General features: G+C 33.6%; 1 non-coding gene across 1 annotated transcript; it reads left to right on the top strand.

Annotated features, from left to right (window-relative positions):
• The first annotated feature begins 3,004 nt into the window (after positions 1 to 3,004).
• LOC134365112 (U6 spliceosomal RNA) lies at positions 3,005 to 3,110 on the top strand. The gene has a single exon (XR_010021930.1). It is a non-coding gene; the product is annotated as a U6 spliceosomal RNA (small nuclear RNA).
• The last annotated feature ends 1,985 nt before the right edge of the window (positions 3,111 to 5,095 follow it).

Here is a 5,095-nt window from a genome sequence, read left to right as displayed (position 1 = left end):
AGAACTCAATAAGAAGATGAAGAACATAATAAAAAATCAGCAAAAGATTTGAACGGTTTCACAAAGAAGACATACTCATGGTCATTAAGTACATAAGAATTTGTTTGATATGATTAGTCATCAGAGAAATGCAAATTAAAACCACAATGAGATAGCACTGCACATCTATTAGATTGGCCAGAATACAGAGCAGCTGGAATTCTCATGCAGTGCCGTTGGAAATGTAAAATGCCATAACCATTTTGAAAAATGGTTTGGCAGTTTCTTAAACAGTTAAATGTGTACCTCCCATATGATCCAGACATTCCACCTTCAGGCATTTTACCCAGGAGAAATAAAAACATGTGTCTGCATAAAGCTCTGTACATTAATGTTCATGGCAGATTTATTTGTGATGGCTTAAAACTGGAAACAATCCAACTGTACATCAATAGTTGAATGAATAAACAGATTATAGCATATCCATATAGGCACTACACAGCAATAAAAAGATACAAGTTATTGATACATTCGAAAACATGGATGTGTCTTAAAATAGTGATGCTGAGTAGAAAAAGCCAGATAAAAAAGAATACATGTTGGACGAGTTCATTGAGATGAAATTATAAAAAATACAAATTAATTTATAGTAACAAAGGGCAGATCAGTGGTTGCCTAAGGAGGGGGGTGGAGGGAGGAAGACATTACAAAGGAACGGGAGGAAGTGTTAGTTATCTTGATTGTGGTGATGGTTTCCTGGGTATAGACACATATCAAAATCTAACAAATTGTCCACTTTAAATATGTATAATTTATCACAACCAATTATACCTCAATAAAGTTGTTCATGTGAATCCAGAATCAATATTCTTTCTATATTCCATATACTTTTGCTGAAGTTAAAATATACTCTTACCACATTCTGAATAACTTCCATGCTCTCAAGAAATAACTTCTGCAGAAGCCCACCCAAATGTAGTATTATTTCCACTTTTAGAAATTAAATATGTACTTTATAAACATTTTAAAAAATGCAAGCCAAATTTAAGTTTCCAAGCAAGTGATTCTTTATAGCTAGTCTATTAAAGAGAGTGATAATAACAATATGTATCTCTTTGCACTAATTCTTCAAACTTATTTTGACTGCCTTGGCCACCCATCATCTCATAAACAGACATTGTTGAATACTCTCTTTCATGATTTAGCTAGAAATATGAAGTGGCACCCACCTCTACTTCCTTCAGCTTCTGGGCTACAGAACTCAAAACCTTAAGTGGCTTTTCTGCTACTGCTGAATTTTACTTTGTTCTTATAGGAGATATTTTTCTGCTTATCCTCTGATCCCTCAAGAGCCAGGTAAGAGCATCAGTCAGACACAAACATAGAAAGAGGATAGAGAAATATGAAGACATTCAGAAAAATATTTAGAGAGAACTGGGAAATGCCAAAGAACTCTAAATCCTAGGTATTTTTGACCTGCGCTTTTTAGGTTTTATGGTGTTTTCTTGAGAACACATTGGAGGCCCTCACAGTTATTACCCATGTGTTTTTGCCAGAACTAGTTGCTTTAAAGGCTTCTCTAGGCCTGGGCTGTTGCTCTTTTTCTTTTCTTTTTTGTACTCTGTGGTTTTTTCATAAATATATATCTATTTTTATAATTATAAAATATATGTACATGTATAAAAAATTAAGATGATATAGAAATGTATAATGTGGAAATTTGATATTCCATATAATTTCACTTATAATTATCTGGTACATACCTCTTCATTCTTTTCCTATGCAATTTTCTGTTCTTGTAAAACATTGCACACACAGATACAGTCTAAATCTTATTTAGTTGTTACAGAAAGAAGTAATACTATACCTCCTGTTCTTAGTTTGCTTCTTCTTACCTAACAATATGTTTTGAAGATTTATTTGTGTCTGGACATAGACCTATCTTATTCTTCATAACAGTGATTTAGCAGTCTATTATATGTTTCTTCCAAAATTTATCTAATTAATTCCTTTGTTTTTAGAGTTTAAAAAAAAGTAAATTTTATTTCTAATTATATTCCTAATGGGTAAATTCTTTCTTGATTTGCTCATTATATATTTACTGTTTTAAAATGGATTGTGGAGGAGATTACCTACAGTTTTTTTATTATTATTATTATTGGAACATAGCTGATTGTACATATCTGTGGGGTACAGCGTTGAATACAATATCTGTGTGCAATATGTGATGCTCAAATTAGGAGAATTAGTATATTCAATATTATGTAATATAATCGATTTTGGGGGCCCTTTACCAATTCCTCCCTTATCCCCCTCCCTTTCCCTTTTCCCCACCTCTGGTAACCTCAGTTCTGTTCTCTTCTTTTGAAAGTTTGGCATATTATTGTGATTGTCATACGTTTTGTTTTTATGTATTTGTTTATTTTATTTTTTAGCTCCCACTTATAAGTGAGGACATGCAGTATTTCTCTTTCTTGTGCCTGGCTTATTTCACTTAACATAATTTTCTCTAAGTTCATCTGGGTTGCCTTATTAATTGGTATTATTTACAATATTTTTGGGTATTGTGATGAATGCTAGAATGAATATTTTATATATATGTATGGATGTGTATATATGTAATATGTACATATATATATAATATATAATATTATATATATACACATAAACACACTTCATACAAGCACACAAAGATATGTGTATATGTGTGCATATTGTTTTATAAAAATAGAAAATTACACATGTATACATACACATGTACATATATATCTTTGTGTACTTGTATGACTGTGTTCACATGTTTTATAATATAAATTGCTAAGACAAAAAACACATTTCATATTTTAATAAGCAAGAATATTTTAATTGCTTTCAAAAATGGTTGTACCAATTTACATGTCCACCCACAGTAAAAGAAAGTGCCCGTCACTGTCTGGTTGTTTAGATGTATTTTGAACAACTGAATAACGCTAGGCTACTACTGTCCTTTGTGGCTTTTACACAAAGTTTAAAGTAAAGCAAACTCGTGCTCGGTTTGGCAGCACATATACCAAAATTGGAACAATACAGAGAAGATTAGCATGGCCCTGTGCAAGGATGACATGCAAATTCATGAAGCGTTCCATATTTTTCTCATGAATATTCATAATAAAAAATAAATTAAATAAAATAAAAATAAAGAAAAAAGCAGACTCTTCAGATATAATGTCTGGAGTTGCATACTTGAGTCCCACAACCTCCACAGGTGGTTATGCTAATGTTCAAAGGATAACACACATGGCTGAGATGTAAGTGGATCTCCCCTGCACAATCAGTTCTAGAATACCAAATTACCTTTTTTTCTTGCTTCTTTTTTTTAAATGTCTATTTCAGCTCCAAATATACAGAAGAACCACCAAATTCCATATTTCACATAAAAATACATGAAACCGTTAAATCTTACCTTAAACTTTTAGCCTTCCACTTTTTGACACACACAAAAGGATTCAAATAGTATTATTTCATAAGCTTCTCTGCTGGACAAAGATGTCTTTGCTGATGAAGCGGTAATGCTTTGCCAGCCCATATTCCATTGTCTTCAGAAGTTATTCTGAATGGTACCCACTGCCATTATGTGAATAAGTCATGCATGATCCCAGGGCATATTATCAGCCCCTTGTGGAACATTTTTACCAATGATGAAATGTTATTGTTGTCAGTGTCAGACATTCGGTCTTTATCAGTCTCTCTCATGACAGCCCTCGTTATTCAGGCAGACTTGGGACAACTTCAAGGTGAGAACTTTCAGTACAAGGTCAAGTGGACCAAATTTTGTTCCTATCCACTGCTCAACCATTTCCTTTCCCTTTCATCATGCCTCACAGACCAACCCCTATGTCTCGAGGACTGCAGTGGGAGAAGTGCAATGAGACCTCATTCTGCAGGGACCCTAGAACCATCTAAAGAATAGAAATTTACACTTTCTCACTTTTGTCTTCCCTAGAGACTTTAATTATTATGTCCTTAATTGTTGACACATACCGTTATCCACAAAATGCTCAGGAAGGCAGTGTTGTGCATTAAAAACACTCGTGGGCTTTAAAACCAGAAAAATATATTTTTTCAGATATCAACTATAAAAACTTTGGCCAGCTACTTGAGATCTCTGGGCCAGAATTCTTATGTCTAAAATGTATCAAATCCTACCTTCCCTGAAAATCTGTTCTGAGATTTGAATATGATAATGTATATACAAATACTTTGCTCATTATCTAGATCATTATAGGAGTCCAACAGATGTTCATTTCTTGCTTCCACTACATTATTATAGTTATTTGTGACTAGTAATGCCTCAACAACATCTTCATGATAATTTTGATCCTCAAATGAAAAAAGTATAATCTTTTCTTAGGTATATCATGTACTTTTCTAAAACCTGAGGCCTAAATATCACAGCTAAGACCCCAGGGTAATTGCTCCTTTTTCCTGTATCTCCATTTTTTCCTCCTACCTAATTCTGACTCACTGCTCTTTATGGATTACTCAATAGCTGTGCTGAGAGGTGCTGCAGGGTTTAGAGGACTGGCTGGAAAATACACATGAGCATGCCAGAATGCCAGCTCTTCACATTTAAACTGGCAGATTGTACATATATTATGTGTAATTATGCAAGTATTAGAATGATGGTGGAGCCCTTCAATCTCAAGGACAGTATGGGATTGGATGGGAGCAGATCCTCCATGGCAACAGATACTTTGTGGGAAAACCCAGGACCCAGAAAAATATTTATTTCCTCTCATAGTGTGTGTGTTCCACCATTTTCTACTCTTAATCATCAAAATTAAACACATACATCATAAAGCTGGCAGTATTCAGAACTGTATTCTCTGTAAGAAGCTTCTGATCAATGAACAGATGCATAAGGCAATATTAGAGAAAGTATTTAAGGTTAACACTAGGCAAATATAGTTAATTGAAATGTATTTTAAGAGCATACTAACCATGAGGGGAAAGATTTATCAATAGTATCTGAAAGCATTCATTGTTAATGATTGCTCAAGATTAGGCTATATAATATTAATATCATGCCTACTAAGTGTGGGCAGCGTGTTTAGCATTTCACTTGTATTATGTCATT

Source organism: Cynocephalus volans, chromosome 1 (assembly GCF_027409185.1).
Source record: "Cynocephalus volans isolate mCynVol1 chromosome 1, mCynVol1.pri, whole genome shotgun sequence".
Lineage (NCBI taxonomy): Eukaryota > Metazoa > Chordata > Mammalia > Dermoptera > Cynocephalidae > Cynocephalus > Cynocephalus volans.
Note: the sequence above shows the minus strand (reverse complement) of the source record. Positions and strands in the feature narration are given on the sequence as shown.